Source organism: Chionomys nivalis, chromosome 2, assembly GCF_950005125.1.
Source record: "Chionomys nivalis chromosome 2, mChiNiv1.1, whole genome shotgun sequence".
In the NCBI taxonomy this organism is placed as follows: Eukaryota; Metazoa; Chordata; class Mammalia; order Rodentia; family Cricetidae; genus Chionomys; species Chionomys nivalis.
The window spans coordinates 23,521,047-23,539,142 of NC_080087.1; positions in this window are offsets into that span (position 1 = coordinate 23,521,047).

An 18,096-nucleotide genomic window follows, 5' to 3' on the forward strand; every position below is an offset into this window, starting at 1 on the left:
TTTATACAGGGAGTCTGTCTCTCTGTGCTTTGCTGTATGTGTGGCCTCTCACTTTTGACAAAATCTGGTCAAGTGCCAAGACTTAGCTTTTGCCTTCTTTTTTTTTTTTTAATCAGTGTTGGGGAGAACAGATTCCTGAAATGCTAGATAGAGCACATCATCCTGAAGGTAACACCTCCAGGATCCTTTGGTGTTGTATTGTTGTGGAATGCTGTCATCTTAAACATGGGATTACCTATGAGGGGACTTTACAAGACTGGGCCTGCTGACATTCTCATGGAAGAAAGGAATTAGAAGGTTTGTTACTCCCTTATCCCAGAATTCTAGCTACTCATTTCTTTATATCTGATTCCCAATGTCCAATTTGCATGTAATGACTGCCAGCACCCAGCTTGCATGTAATGACCATTAATACCCAGCTTGTATATAATAACCCCCATGCCCAGCTTGATGTAACGACTATTAATGTGCAGCTTGTATATAATAACCCCCAATTCCCAGTTTGCATGTAATTCTGGGAGGTGCTGGAGTTTCTATGGATGGAGGGATAACTGGAGAGGATTCTGTCTAAGCAGTTTTCCTGAGCATATTTCCTATATGGGGTGGTGAGTCGGGTTGGGGCCTCTTGTCATCCAACTGATTGTGGTGACCCATGTCATCATAAATAAAGCCTCATCCATATTCTGTAAGTAATGCTGAAAAACTCATTGGCTCACCAAAGTATTAGCTATTTTTTCTATTGCTTTAATAAAATATCATGACTAAGGCAACTTATAGAAGGGAGACTTAATTTGGGCTTATGACTCCAGACATTTATAGTCCACAATGGTAGAGCAGAGGTAGCAGGCATGGATGACCAAAGCAGCAGCTGGAAGCTCACATCTCCAGCCACAAGTGTGAGGTAGACAGAACACTGAGAATGGACACGTCTTTTGAAACTACCAAGCCTGGCTTTAGCAACACACTTCATTCAGGAAGGCCATACCTCCTAATCCTCCACAAACAACTCCACAAAACATCTGAGTTTATGGGGCCACTATCATTCAAACTGCCACAATCAATCTGGACATAGATAAAATTCTTTTTGTTCCTTCTTATTGGCCAATCTGAAGTGAATAAATATTTTCTCACAGAGGAAAAGCTCACGCAGTGACCTGAGAATTGGACAGAAGACTGAGGCATGGAAATCTTCATATGAAAATAAACAGGGTTCAAATCCCTACAAGGGTTCTGGAGGCTCAAGTCTCTTTCTTGAGTCCCTAGTCCTAAGAATAGGAGTCTTTGCCCTTTGTTTTGTTTCTATTTCTATTGCTAACCCTGTGTCCCATTGTCCTGGACACAAGATCCTGGAAAGAGCACCATCTGAACTCAGATTCACAGCCAGGATACTATCTCTTTTAGTCTCTTTCTGGATACTGACTAAAAGCCTTAGCAGGCTTTGACTGACACTCTGCCCTCCATGACTAGTTCCTGACATTCACTGAGATGTTCAGCTTGTTTGCCCTGATGTTTTTCTTTCAAATTCTCATAAAATTATCCACAAGCTTTCTTCTGAATCTGCTTTTAAATATTTTTATTAATGAAACTAAGAACCCCTAAGGGGAACCTTGGTGCCCGTAGCAACAACACAGCAAGTACTAACAAAATAATGAAAAGTAAGTTAAATTGAAGTAAATTCAGCCCAAGGTTGCTTCTGTACTTTGAGTTCCTATGTAACAAACTGCAACCGAACTCTGTAAGTCACTAACTGAATGCCTGGTTTAGGAATACACTTCTATAGCAAATAGTGTTGAATCTCTGGTAGCTGTGGGATGCCAACTAATTAGACCATATTCCGATGAGGTGAATGTAGAATTCTAGCCCCACAAACTGTGTGCCTCACTTGAACTTTCTGTCCGCAAATACAGCCTGCATACCTTACACCTTTTCTGAATTTAGGGTCACCTATTTTGTAAATTGTTCACAAGTATGAGGTAAGAAGAGAAGAAAAAGCAGAACTTTGAAGGACATTTAGAAGGAAACTCTAGAGTCAACCAGCAGTTAGTGTAATAGAAAAATAATTTGTGACTCAGATCTTTAAAAAAAAACATATTTATGACAAATTATAAATTGGAGTAAAGTAAGTCTCTGTAAGTTTCCATTGGAGGGGGAAATTTATTCAGTTGGAACAACTTGAATTTGAGGTCCCTTTAGGACTTCCAGGATGAAGAAAATATAATTACCATATTTATTTTGTAACAATTTCCTCTGAATTGAAACATTCCTTGTTGGAGCGAAGCTCATTAAGACTCAGGAATTCAACAACACACCAGCTTCAGGAAGTTCCTAAAACTGACTAAGGGCACAAGAGCCCTCCTTCCCCAAAGTTGTATAAACAGCGAGAACTGCTGAAGATAATAAGACCAGTTTAGCTGCCTTGAAGAGACTCTCCAATATGTAGACTTACTTGCAAGTTGTGCAAAGAGCTCTAGTTTTCCTGCCTTCATGACCCTTCATCCATGCTGGGGTTAGCTTTAGCAGCTTCTTAGTAGCACCTACAGTGACTCCTCACCCACAGGCTTGTAAGTAGCTTGAGAAAAAAATTACTAATTCACTAATTGGATTTGTATGGTATTTTTACTTTGGTATTTCATCACTTCACATCTGGGATGAGTAGATATTTGTTCATTTCTTCCCAGGAATATTATCACATATCTCCATTCCACGGAGCTATAGAGGAATGAATGTTAGTCATTTTTTATAGTTTATGTAACAAAAATATGTTCTATAAATATCTTCAAAATATAAAAGACTTCTATATTTAATAGATTCAGAGTTGTTAGTCCTTCGTGGTAGGTATGGCATGTAGAGTAGCTAATATGATACACAGGAAGCAGAGGGAGATGTGACAAGAAGGGGCCAGGAAAGGATATAGCCCCTCAGGACACACTCCCAGTGACCTACTTATTTCAACCAGGTCCCCACTTTCCATATTTCTGCCAACTCCCAAAAGCCTATTCAGATTCTGAGTCCATCAGAATGCTTAATGCTACATAAATAAACCAACCCATGCTCTACTGTACCTTAGACATTTTTCAATTCAATCAAAAGAAACTTGAGAAGGAAAGTGTTTATTTGACTTACATATCCCAAGACACAGTTCATTGAGGGACGCTATGACAGGGATTCAAGCCAGGTTTGGGAATCTAGAGACAGAAGCTGAGGCAGAGGCAACGGATGGTTACTGCATACTGGCTTGCTCATTTTGGCTTGCTCTTGCTCAGCCTGCTTTCATAAGGAACTCAGACCACTAGACTAGGGCAAAACCCCATCCACAATAGGTTAGGCCTTCCCCTGTCAATAAGTAATTAAGAAAATGCTCTACAGGTCTGCCTACAGGAGAGACATGTTCTCAATTGATGTTCCCTCTTTTCAGATGACTCTAGTTTGTGTCAAGTTGGCATAATACTAGTCAACACAGCCACTATGCAGAAAAGAGCAGGGCAAGGAACAAAGGAAGTGAACCACAGGGTGGGCTACAGGGTAGACCTCTATAGAAGGCTCAGTGGTGATATCAATGTAAGATCTAAGCCTGGAATGTACCCTCTGATGAGTTCACACAAAGCAAGGCTTTTCTGCTGAGCAAGGGATTCCATGCCCCATGTCATGTCTCCAACTGAAAAAGAAATATTAACTCTAGCCTCTAAGGTTTGAACACACAGGTATAGAGAAAATTAAAAATAAAAAGATAAATCTCTTGGACACATAGAAAATAATACATTTAAAAGAAGTATCCAACTGCTTGTATGGTTGAGTTTTCATGGAATGCCAATCAATATGCCTCATTAAATGGAAAAGGACAATTAGGAAACATTTATTTGCCTTTTAATTTAATGTAAGCACATAGAGAAAGTGCATAGTAGTTTAATAATTGCTTAAAATTTATTTTCCAAGTTAATGTTTAATTCTAGTTGTGATCAGTTCTGTTCTGTATTTCACTGTGATAGAACGCCTATTTTTAGAGACACAAATTAAGATTTACTTGTGACATTCTTGGGTTTGATTTTTCTTGCTCTTGGTAACAAATAGTACAAGAGAAGGTGCCATTTATTTGGACACATAAGCTGATTTAAGAGGTGAAGTCAATGCTTATTCACTGAATGGCCTAAAAACTAATTGATCTTTTGCTAAAAGATCTAATGAACAAATTGCTTTTATTGGTGAGACAGTCTGGGGAACAGTGATTAAAGATAAATGTGTCACAAAGTTTATAGCTTGGTTTCTTGTCATGCAATATATTTTTGAAGAGGAAGAATGTCTAACAAAAAGTTCTAACTTTTGTGTATCTTTCTAAATTACTTCTCTATCTTAGAAGTTAATGTAAACTGTCTTATTTGAATTATTAATTTCATTGTCTATGTTAAATTCAGCTTTTTTCATAGAAATATTTTACTCTTATCTAAATAACTGCCATTTTTTTAAATGTCTTTTCAACATGTCAAAACTGAAGGGGTTTGTTTGTTTTATGTTATTTTCAGTCAATACTTTAATGTGAGTCCCATGGGAGGTTGGCAATTTTGTGTCCTGCAACATGACACCTCTTAGGCACATGACTTGACTTGATCCTAATTTCCCTCTGGGGGACATCAGAGAGTATTGGTACTTTAAGCTGTCCTGATGTAGGCTTAGTTGGCTCAGAAGCTGAAAAAATAAATGAAAACACCAAGTCTGAAAAAAACCCAGAGGGAATAATGAACTAAACTCTTAGGAAAGAGGCAAACCCTTGAGCATCTCGAAGTCTGATTGAAGAGCTGAGGTAATGAAAATGACACTGCTTATATTGGCTTCAACAGGGCATGATCATGTGGTGGGAAATCCTGCCTCTGGGCTCTAAAGAAAAAAAGAGCTAGAGGCTGTTTACTAAGGTTTCTGTCCCACCAGGTCCTGCAGTTATTCAGTCCCAAGGAAATACACAGAGTTCTGCATTAATTATAAACTGATTGACTTATTACCTCAGGCTTCTTATTAACTCTTATAACTTATATTACCCCATAATTCTTGTCTGTGTTAGCCACATTGCTTGGTACTATTTTTGGTGAGGCAGTCTCATCTTGCTTGCTCTGTGTCTTGCTTCCTCTGTGTCTGGGTGACGACTGCAGACTGAAACTCTCCTCTTCCCATAATTTTCGATGTCACGCCTCTATTCCTGTCTAGTCGCCATGGCTCCTCTTATACTTTTTACCTGGCCACTGGCCAATCAGCATTTTATTAAAAATAATACAAGTGACAGGATAAAAGTCTATTGTCCCATATCAAGGGGCTATTAGACAACCTAATTGAATTGCCCTTGACAATAGCTTTGGAAAAGCTGTATAGTTCATCTAATATAGCCATTTTAAAATACCAGTCATTTTGATGATGAAGGACACAGTGTTAATTGCTCCTTATCTAGTCATTTCATTTATTAGCTTCTAATAAAAACAAAGACCTAACATTTGATTAGATTTGTATGAAGGACTTCCTATCAGACAGTAGTTTTTCAGCTCTAGACAAATAATAAACTGTCTCCTGGACCCTTTGGAGTGAGAGCTATGGTTTTTCAATGAGGCTTATTTTATAAAAAATATCTTCAGAGCTAAATGCTATTTCTTTTGCCAGGAATGTCTATCCCTTTACTTCCTGGACTGTGATGGGTATCAGCACATATTTTAAGTTGAAGGACTTTGAGACAACTTCAAAAGCAGGAAATGGAGACAGTAGAGGAAAAAAGCCAGACACTAAGTAGGAAAGAGAGTTACCACTAACATTCTACAAACCACTGTCCTACAATATTCATTCATTAATTCATTCTTAAATACCGCTAGATCTTATAAGTTCTCCTGTTTATCTATAAAGAAGCATTTTCATAAAAACAATAACCAACACATAGTCAATGATAGCTACAGAGGGGAACACATTTTATGTTCAAATAATAGAAGCAATTTTCATAGCGGTCATATGGTTACCTGGGAAGGTTATTAAGTGGTCCACAAAGAATATACTTTTACTTTATTTTTTGGAACGTGTCTGGGGAAGCAAAGACAAATGCATGTGTTATATATGCCACATTTAACTATAAGTTCTGTTGATACTCTTAAGAATCTAGTTCTCACAGAGATTTGTAGTGCTGTCCCTTCGTGTCTTGTTATCAGGACAAGCTAAAGTAAATGATAAATAGTTTTGTGAAAACAGCAGGGAGCATTGAGCTTTCGTGCCTTCTTTTGTCTCACTTTCCTGGAATGCCTTCTTCACTTCCCTTACTTGTCTGCCTAGTAAGGAACACAAACATTACCTTCTCCCAAGTTTTTCCTGACTTCCTTCCATGCTGTAGGACAATGGTTTTACTGTGTAAAGATTTGTTTCTTGTACTTGTTTAGTAAAATGCTGATTGGCCAGTACCTTGGCAGGAAGTATAGGTGGGGTGAGCAGGCAGGAAGTAGAGGCGGGTCTATGAGAACAGGAGAATTCTGGGAAGAGGAAAGGCTGAGTCTGCAGCTGTTACCCAGATGCAGAGGAAGCAAGATGAGAATGCCTCGCTGATAAAAGGTACCAAACCTGACACAGACAAGAACTGATGTGGGAGTGATTTCTTTCTAATCTGTTGCTTTCATTGGTTACTTAATAAAGAAACTGCCTAGGCCCATTTGATAGGCCAACCCTTAGGTGGGTGGAGTAAACAGAACAGAATGCTGGGAGAAAGAAGCCGAGTCAGGCAGTCGCCATGAATCTCCCACTCCAGACAGACACAGGTTAAGATCTTCCCTGGTAAGCCAACTCGTGGTAGAATATTAGAAATGTGTTAGATCAATATGTAAGAGCTAGCCAATAAGAGGCTGGAACTAATGGGCCAGGCAGTGTTTAAAAGAATACAGTTTCCGTGTAATTATTTCGGGTATGTGATTAGCTAATGCCACATAAAACCTAAGAGGGCTTAAAAAGGAGAGAGAATTTAAAACAGCTTTTTGCTGTTTGTGGGTTGTGTGCCGCAAAGAAATTGTCCTGACTCAGCAGCAGGAAAAAAATGGCTGTTATAAAATGCCGACTTTCTGGGCTGTCATTGCCATCTCTGTCTGGCTCCTGTGGGAGACAGAGTCTTTGAATGGAGCATTTGGATTAAAGTGCTATGATTTGTTTGATGGCAACTAGACGCTGTGTGCCTAAAAGGAAGTCATTGTGTGCTGTGGCTCAGAGGCACAAGCAGCTCCACCATGCTACTGGTGCAATGTGAAAGGATCAGAGGCACGAGCGGCTCCGCCATGTTGGACCGGGTGGGGCAAGCATGCAGTACCTGTTTTTAACCTAGGAATGTCACAGCTTAGATTCTTAAGCACTTAATGATTTAAAAGCGCAAAACAAAGTGCTCCTGGATAGTAAAAAAAATTACAGATTCACAATAGAACAGATTCAGACACTGTTGGATAAATGTACGTAGGCTTGAGAGAGAGAAAAAAAGAATATAGAGAATAAAGTTAATGGTTAAAAAAGGGTAAAGTCTTTAAAGAGACAGAGTACAGATAGTTATAGATTAAAAGAAATAAAGGAAAATAAGCCACGTAACAATGGAAAATTCAAAGAGAATCTGGATTATGTACATTGTGTTTTCTTTAAAGTTTTTGACTGTAAAAGAGCTAAGTACAGAGAGACATTTCATTACATGGGCTGTCAAGAATGGATATCATAAGGGTATTATGACTTCAGAATTTGGGTCTAAGGATATGGTGTTTTGGAAAGGAGTTTCTTCTTTTGTTTTCACAGAGGATGAGACCCTGTGGATTGTTTCTATCACAATATGGTATGATAGACCACGTCCTCCTGAAAGGTTGCTGTGAACACCCTCAAAAATTACTTTGCTCAACTGCCAACTGAGATGAACCTAGCAGACAGGTTATACCATGAAAGACCTAAATAACAGCGCCCCCATTCAGCAGGAAGCAGTTTGGAGAGAAATAACTGTGCCCATGTTCCCAAATATGGTTTATAAATGTTCTTTTACATTTAAAGGGAGATATGATATAGATATGAATAATTTGCATTGGTATGGACTATAAGCTCAATTTTGTTATATGTATATGTATTTCTGATCTTGATTAAGGTATTGTGATTGTGTAGTTCATTTAAAAATGCAATGTATAATTAGGAAATATAGGTTGCTAATGGATAATCATCAATAATAGTCAAATTTGTAGTCATGTTACTTAGATTTTCGAGTTATATAGAGATATATTTCAGTTAGATAGGCATTCTTCATATCTTTCAAAGACTACAGAATATGGCATTTAATGTTTTAATAACTTAGGGCTTTTTATGTCAATGAGACACATCTGTTCCTGGCAGCACCAATCTACTTCAAGAAGAAGATGGGCATCAAAGAGGCTCCTTATGGAGTTTGATAGCCATTTGGGCAAGAAACTGCTCTTGCCTGGACTGATGCATAAACAGGACACAAAGAACCCACAGAGAGGACTGCTGAACTTGCCTGAAGGTGAGATGATCTTTCAGCGTTCCTGATTCATGAAAGAGTCTACGAGACATTCTGCAGGACACAGCAGATAGTGACTGACTGTCTTTGAAATTTCTTGCTTCATGGAAATGTCTGCTGAACAATATGGGCTGAAGACGGATTCCCCAATGGTACAAAAGAACTTTGGGTGACTGTACAGGCAGCGAGATGTCTCTGTCATTTCTAGAGTTTTGAATTTCTTGTTTGCTTAGGTAATATTATATCCTCCTGGAGTCTTTGATGGAGTTGAAGAATGGATACATAGTTGTAGTTTTCCTTAGTTATGATAAAAGTTAAAATAGATATAAATATTGTAACTGTAATTCTTGCTTGATAACTGTTTTGTTATATGTAATTTTACTATATTAAAATGAAAGCCTTCTTTTTTGTTTAAACAGAAAAAGGGGAAATGATGTGGGAGTGATTTCTTTCTAATCTGTTGCTTTCATTGGCTAATTAATAAAGAAACTGCCTAGGCCCATTTGATAGGCCAACCCTTAAGTGGGTGGAGTAAACAGAACAAAATGCTGGGAGAAAGAAGCTGAGTCAGGCAGTCGCCATGATTCTCCCACTCCAGACAGACGCAGGTTAAGATCTTCCCTGGTAAGCCAACTCGTGGTGCTACATAGAATATTAGAAATGTGTTAGATCAATATGTAAGAGCTAGCCAATAAGAGGCTGGAACTAATGGGCCCGGCAGTGTTTAAAAGAATACAGTTTCCGTGTAATTATTTTGGGGCATAAGCTAGCCAGGCGGCTGGGAGCTGGGGTGGCAGGGAAGTGGCCCGCAGCTCCTCACAACAAAGAATTATGAGTTAAGATGTAAGATATAAGAGTTAATAAGAAGCCTGAGCTAATAGGCCAACCAGTTTATAATTAATGTTTTTTCTTTGGGACTGAACCACTGTGAGACCAGGTGGGACAGAAACCTCAGTCATTACTTCCAGATGAACTGCCTAGAATTTTCTTGTTTCAATGCCTACCTGTCTGTCAGTGGAACCCATTTTATTCATTAGATCCTTTATTGCCAAGCTCAAGGTTCAATATGTCCTTTAGAACTAAAACAATTCTTGAAAAATGAATATAAACAAATGACAAAGAAACTTCCCTAAGTGTAATAATTCATATACTGTTTTATAAATTTACATACTTGGAGATCAGTATGTTCCCTCCCTCATCAGACTCGCAGGCTTGTAGACATTATAGAGATGAGGCCTGAATCTGTGTGAGGCAGGGCCATCTGGTTATTGGGAGATCTTGGTTACAACTCTGGCTTTGATGTTTAGCTGTGGAAAATTGGAAAAAAAAATGCCTCTTTTCAGCTTTCATTTTTCTTATCTGCAGAGAAGAGTTTTATTTGATTTCTCAAATCTCCCCTAAGGTACTGAGAGTCTCAAACTTTACTTTCACTACTTTCTAAAGTATTATGCTACTAAAATCAACCAATTTAGATGCTCATGATTTTTCATTTGAAGGTCATAATATAAATTATATTTTCATAAATAATATACATAAATTGTCCTGTATTTATTTATCTTTGTATTCAAAATTAAAAGATAATCTGCAAAACAAAAAGAAGATGCCACATTAAATGTGTGTGTATATGTGTGTGTGTGTGTATCCATTCAATTGCCATATTTTCCTTTCTGTTTTCTATGTCCTCTAATATACAGAATTGCTTTGAATTTAAATGTATATGTGTAGAGGTTTAATTTAATTTAATTTTTCTGTTTTTAATTTCTAATTTTTTTTACACAAGTAATTGCTTTGTTGACCCTCCTAGAATGCAAACACCCCTAACAAATCCAAGAAGTCTTAAGACGATAGTTGGGTATGCCATCTGCCACCTCCTTGCAATCTTCATCCTGTCTTCACATCATCAAGCCTTCTTTTTCTTAAATTCTTTTCTGGGAATCTCAGTCGTATCTTTTGTCTGAGTGGAGTTCCTTGTGGCACCCATCACATTATTTCATGATCTTTTTACAGGTGGGGATACTGAAGTTTAGGGAGATGACCGTTTTGATCACTGATACTCAGGTTGTAGGAGAAAAAAAAAAGGTATTTTTTACGCCATTATGCTTGATTTCTTATTTATCAGGGAACACACAGAGTGGCCAAGGCTCTTCAGCTAGACTTGGTGTCTGGAGCTGGCAAGCTGTGCTGAGAAACAAAGTGAAGAGTTCCTTTTAGGTTTTGCAGAAGGGACCAAAGGACCTAAGACAGAACCAGCTTTGGTTGAGTTCTTATTTGTCCTGGGAGACCTTTTCCAGTAGTTCTAGAGTTTTCTCTTCCTTGGGACATCCTGTCCTATGTACCTAAGTATGTGTGTGGAGTACAACTGGGTATGTTGCAGCCTGACCATAGTTTGCCTGTTGTTCATAGGAAAAAAGTAGGCCAAGTTCCTGTCCCAAAACCTGCTCTGAAATATGTGTTTGTGGGGGGTCTCTTACACAGAACACTTGTCTAGAAAATACATTCAAACAACTCTAAGTCTTCAAAGATCCAATAAATAAAACTCAAGTTTACCTGTGCAGGTTAGTTTAACTATTTATTTATTCGTTAACAAGCAAAATTCATCTGGGAAGAGGGAACTGGAATTTAGAAAAATGCGCTCATCACATGGACCTCAGGAAAGCTTGTACCTTAGGTATTTTCTTGATTGATGTCTGATATGAAAAAACACAGCCCACTCTGAGTAGTGTGACCCCTGGACAGGTGACCCTGAGTTGTATAAAAGCAAACTGAAGGGTCATGGAGAGCAAGCTAGTAAGCAGCAATCTTCTATGACCTCTGCTTCACTTTCTATATTCAGGTTCCTGCTTGAGCTCATGGCCTGGCTTCCCTTGATGATGGACTGTGACCTGGAAGAATAAGCCACATAAATCCTTTCCCCCAACCTATTTCTGCTTGGTGTTTTATCATAGCAATAGAAGGCAAACTTGGACAGCACCCTTGGCTTTACATGATGCCTTGCTCTCAGACTAGAAGTTTGGTCAGGGACAGATCATATCTAGCTCTTGAATGCTCTTCAAGTACTATGCATCATGAAATGCTTTGTCTCAACCATTGATATGCAGTGTAGATGTCTCATACCTTTTCTCAGGCCTGCCTTTAGCTCTTAGTAGGTACCTTGCCTTTATATCTCTTTCAAATAGTTCAGAAGGATGGAACAGTTAGGAGATGGCTGAGCTTCCCTGCATAAATGCTCATCAGGTAAAAATAAGATATTTTGGTCTTTCTTTGCTGATATATTGTGGTCGCCAACATAGTGAGAATTCCTAAGACCCGCTGAATGTTCCGTAAGAAATGTGACAAGCTCCAACCCCACAAAGTGACACAGTACAAGGGTAAGGATTCTTTGTGTGCCCAGGCAAAGCAGTGTTATGACAGGAAACAGAATGGCTATGGTGGACAGACTAAGCCTCTTTTCTTATAACACCTCAAACATGAGTGTGAGAGTTATCATGATTGGCAACTATTACACTTGCTGCTTTTCTTATAGCAGAATTAAAAGGATAATAAAACAAGCCCTGTAGTTGAGAAAGTGGGAAAATAAAAAGCTCCTTAAGGATTTATTGGTGTTAATATATTTTGTTGCAAAGATGAAGATTAATCTTTGATGTCAAGAATATGATAAAAGATAAAACTTCAGATACCTTGGAAAGAATCAACTGTGAAACTATGAAATATGTAAGGAAGATTTAAAAAAAATAATGTAGAACCCCTCTGCCCATACACAGTTGTTACTACTATATATAAAACACAATTGTGGTGGAAGAGAATTAATATTACTTTTTCAAGTGTAATATCCCTGGTCTAGAGAGCTGGATTTGTTCAAATTCTGGAGAAATGTTTCCACTAATTACTTACTTTTCTTGTGATAATAAGATACGTTATATGAAACGAAATCTTTGGAGGTTTGTAGTTTATTATATAAAGAAGCTTAGAGTATAGCCTCTGACATCAAGAAACCGTCTAGTTGTTGATAGATGTATTGTTTCCACAAACACTTATTGAATTCTCTGAGGGCCCAGAATTTGTCTGCCAGTAATGGAAAGCTATATGGAAGGCTCTCATTCCATGAGAACCTCTAGGCAGTGTAGAGAGGGACATAAGAAGGAATATATGCTACATGAAGCATGATCAAGGATGAGCACAGCTTGCAGTGAGCTCTCACAGTAGGGAGGAGCAGGGTTGAGAGAAGGACAAGGAGAAGGGGTGATGCAGGACCAGAAGGAAAGCCATGTGATATGTTGGGAGATGATGCTCCAATCTGGTCTCATACATTTCTCAATATCTTGTAGGTACATGGCATATTAATTCCCGGTGCTGTGACAAAAACCAAGAAGCCTCTTAAGGGATGAAGGACTCATTTTGACTCATGGTTTGATGGTGCCTTTGTTATGTTAGGGAAGGCATGGTGGTAGGAACAGTTCTCTGTGTAACTGAAAGAAATTAGAGTACTTATATCTCACTACACCATGAAACAGACACCCTAGAAAATAATGCTAGACTATAAACCTCAAGGACCCTCAGGCTAGAGATATGCTTCCTCCACCTAGGTCCTATTTACTGAAAAATCAACAACTTCCTAAAATAGTGCCACCCACAATCTTCCCAAACAGTGCCACTTTCTGGATAACAGCTGTATAAACACATGACCCTGTGGTGGACATTTCATATTCAAATATAAAGATCCAGGCTGACTTTTATTCAGGTGATATTTCAAGAGAGTCTTTACAGTGCCTTGAAAGGCAGGTGTCTCTCTCCTGAGCAGAGTAGATGAACTTATTGTCCACTTTGGTAGAGATAACGTCTTCCTCTAGAGACTGCCCATTTTCATAGATTTGAACTGTCAAAAACCATGATTCCTCCTCTAGAGTGCTGCCCAGGTTTCACTGAGTACACAGGTGTCACTCATACCCATCCATATCACACCTGTGGGACTTGTGGGATTTGTGGGCAAAGGCACTGGTGGCAATATGCTGTTCTGAACCATGAACACTAAAGTCTGTGTCTCAGACACAAGCATCTCTTGCTTCTGTCAGTATCTATGAAAGTGGAGAAGAGTGACTTGTTCGCTTGTATCTGGAACAGTCTCCGACTCTGCAGATCTTTGTGTCTTCTGCTGGAGAAGTTGTCCCTGTGTGTTATTGACCAAAGTATCATCCTTTGGCAGTATCTAGAGGTTAAAGAGGGATGTACTTGACCTTGGAACTAAAACTTAGAGTAGAATGGGAGAAGATGCTTTAGAAAAATAGAGTTAAGATTCTCCTTATTATTGCTAATGGTGCATATGAAGTTGATACCAAGGACAATCTAGAAGAAAATAGAAGGATTTCATTCAACACATCATATGCCCCAAAAAGTTATGGTATATTGGAGATCAGATAATAGATGCTTATTGTCTAGGTCCTGAATTATTATAGATGAACTTCAAATTTTCAATTTTCTGAATTTGTCAAGGTATGCAAGTGCCCCAGTTGTCTTGCCAACCCAAATTATGTCTTGCCTCTCCAGGCGTGCATCTCTACCCAGCTTCAGCCACATTTAGCCCAAGCATTTAGTCAGCTGAGCTGTCAAATCACTGTATATGGTATCTGTCCTGATTACTGCCAGCCTAGGAGAGCTCCTTTCCCAGCTCTGGGACCAGGAATTTCCTGTTTGTAGCTTAATGGCAAGACTTGTAACATCCTTGTAAATGTCAAGGAACCCAAAATAGCTGCACCTCTGAAGAAGTTACATTCTGAACCAAATTAGGTTTTATGTGATTTGGCTCTCTCCCCACTTAAGTTTTGAGTATGTCTATTTCTGCCACATTTTCTGCTCACAAAAACAAAGGTATTGGTTGGGATTGCATGTGCTTGTTGGCATCCCTGAGGAACAGTACTAGACTCCTTGAGCAGAGATACATTCTTGTCTGCCTTTTTCTCCCATTTTAACTTTGCTAAGGCATTGACAGAGAGGATACAGAATATTAGCTGCTTATAAAAGCCATACACCTCACAGATTTTTTTTTAATTTAACTCAGGAGACATTGCTGGCAAACATAATTAGGAAGAAATCACTCCTAGCCAAACCAAGGAGAATGCAAGACTCTTGAAGCCCAGAGTGGGCATCTACCATGGAAGACCAGAGCTCTGCATCCTGTGTTTGGCTCTCTTACCTTTCAGCTTATGCACTGCTGGGTGAACAGTCTATAAAATAGTTGTTCTTGTTTCTGTCACAAGGGACAATGCTAAAAGAAAGGAGACATCTATTTCAGATACCTGGAAAGCCAAAGTGTCCAGGCATTGTGATGTCACAAAAGTAGTTTATGTTGTCCTTGTTTTAAATCTCATTTTTATCTCTATTTATCAGGTCTTCTCAATGCTGTATCCTGGAAAGAATTTTAAAGTCCACACACACAGATCCTTCTTCAATTTTTTCCTTGCTTTGGTTGTTAGATCAACACCACACTTATAGGTAAGGATTATCCTTGCCTAGAGAAAAGCAGCACTATTGAGAGGAAGTCTTTCAGCCTTGTTGGGACATCATCTTGTCGGATTTGTGCAGTATTTCTCTCAAGCTCAGTGCTAATCCTCCTGTTATTGTCTCCTCTGTCAGATTTGTTGCCAACAGTCACTTCACCACCCAGGGTGATGTATTTCAACACAAGTAGCTAAACCCACTCCCTGTGAAGAGTTATTTTGTTCACAAAGAGCTAAACCTAATAAAAACTTCAACTGAGTCACCTTTTATTCAATAAAGACAAAAGCCATCTGTCACCTTCCAACTACACATTTGTCAAGTTTGATGCCTGAACAATTGCTATGCTCCATTAGTCTCATAAACAAGAAAATGTGAGCCAAGGATTCCTGGTCATTTGTTTACTGGTCAGTGTGGTGTCTACTTGGGGAGAAGCTAAGCATTCAGAACACCTACAGGCACATATACAAACACACTCTTTGACTGCAGTCATTTTGTATCTGGACAAAAGCAATCTACTGCAGGACAGATTTGGGCAGTGATATATCAAGCTGGTGAAAGCTGCTTTAAGTTTCTGCTAAGGAGAAGTATGTTGGAAGACACAATTTGAAAAGTAAAGGATGGTGTCTTAATGTGACTCAACCTTCAGATAATGACTGCTAAATGTTGTGCCAGGCAAACAGAGGACTTGTTATATAGCCTGGAGGGGGAAATTGATAAACTTTATACAAACTAACCAGGGTAATGAAAAACAGCTTACTAAAATTATCTGACTCTAAATTTTAGGAACCCTGATATTAGTGAAATAATAAACAAGTGAGAGGCTGCCCCCCTGGCTGCTGAAACAAGACCTATTAAAATGTTTTGCTGAAGATCAAAAGAGTAACAGTTCAGGTCTCTAAGATGCTTAATATCTAAAAGGAAAAAAAAACAGAATAGAATGTAATGAAGGCATTTCCAAGTCATAAGTGGGAAGAGAAAACAAATCTGTCTGTTGTCCTTAGGTTTTCAGAGTGTGTGATGAAGGTCCACTCTGTTAACATTCCCACAAAAAATCTCCTTCTGAGACAGGAAGTTGGAGGGGAGAGGTTGCCTCAGCAAAGTAAAAGAGAGATTTTTTAAAAAAACTAAACTCTAATCCATATATGTGTTCATCTAAATATAAGCCTTAAACCACTTTAAATCTATACCTGTCATCATCCCACTATTAGTATCTCCAACATGAGTTTGTGTTATCAGTTCTTCCTGTTATTACCAAAAAATATAATTGCATCATCCGTACCTGAGGATTTGTTAGGAAAATTCTCAGTCCACATGATTTTCAGCACTCCGAATTACTTCAATCTTTTCAGTTATTCCATGTCTTGTTGAGTGGAGATCATGATCACTGATGGCTGTGATGGTTAATCTTAGTTGTCACCTTGATGGAATTTGGGATCAACAATGAGGCATGTCTTTGTCCAGGTCTTATAAAAGTATTTTCTGGAAATCTAAGTGTAACATGGAGGGGGCCCTGCATGTTTGTTGGGGTTTCTGTCCCACCTGGTATCCCACAACTATTTAGCCCCAAAGAAAATCACACATAGGTCTCCATAAATTATAAGCTGATTGGCCCATTAGCTCTAGCCTTTTGCTGGCTAACTCTCACATCTTGATTAACCCATTTTTCTGATCTATGTTAGTCATGTGGCTCAGTACCTTTTTCAGTGGGGCAGATTACATCCTGCTGCTTCGGTGGTCTGGGCAGGAGTAGGAGGAATCAACTTCCTCCTTCCCAGAATTCTTCTGTTCTCCTTGTATCATTTCTACTTCCTGTCTGGTTTTCCTGCCTATACTTTCTGCCTGGCCAATCAGTGTTTATTTAAAACATGATTGACAGAATACAGACAATTCTCCCACATCTAAGCCAGAGGAGAAGGTTCTTCACCAGAGGGTGCTAATTTTGGAGATGGCCCAGACATTATGAAACTAGAGTGAGAAAACTCTTGCCTTGTTGCCTAACTTCTTTATTAGTTCATGTGTCTACCTTGTGGCTGCTTTAGCTCCCATTCTCCACTGACATCAGATCCCAGTTTCTTTAGCCATACAATATAGATTGAAGACCTACATTTAGAATTATTTCAAGCCTTCAACAAAAGAATGGAACTGCTGAGGTATCTAGCTTTGTTCACTGAGCAGCTACTTTTCCTGGTTCTTATCCTTTGCAATGTGTAGACATCCATCATTAGACTAACCAACAGAAACCACACGAACCAATCTAATGAAACCTTTGTAAGATCTTTAGTCTATCAGTTCTATTCTTCTAGAGAAGTCTGACTAATATAATGGCTTTGCCATTAGCTTTTATTTTTGGATACAGCAGGAAAAGAAAATATCCTGAATTTAATTCTCCTTTAGCTCTTGGTGAATAAGCAATCCTTGGCCACCTTACAGAGTCAGTTCTTACCTTATGTAGAAATGAGTTTTGTGGTGATCATAAGCAGTCTATGTGGACACTTTGATGCACCATATATCACCATCTTTTTTGAGGACTAATACTCACTTACTCCAGCTTCTGTGAGGGCTATCATTCCATTTGAGGAATTTCCTTAGCTGAAGAAAACATGTCATTGATGTTCACACGCTTTTTAGACTCCCTCATTTCCAAGGATCGATTCATATAGGAATATGCATGTTTAGCTATCTTAATCAATTTAGAACAAGTGTAATGGAATTTTGGCTATACATTGGGTCAGTTACTCATCCTCTTGAAAGCAGAGGTCCCATCTCTTTTGCTTCACGGGTATGACTTTCAAGAATAGTCCTGGAGTACTCTTTCCTCCTGAGAAAAACTACCTATACAAGCATTTCATCTCAGAACTGAGGAGAATTTGATGTATCCACAGACAAAAGCTATCCTTTATTGGTACTATTAGCTCAACATTCCAGAAATCTAAAATGTCATAGAAAACAAAAATCTGTTGATATATCATTTTTTCTGAGTATCTATTTCTCTGCTATGCAAGTGATTATTTTATACATGGCTTTCTAACTTAGATGGGCAAGGACAGATAGCAGTCCTGCTCCATCATCTCTTGCCACATTCTCCAAACTCAACATAATTAAGATGC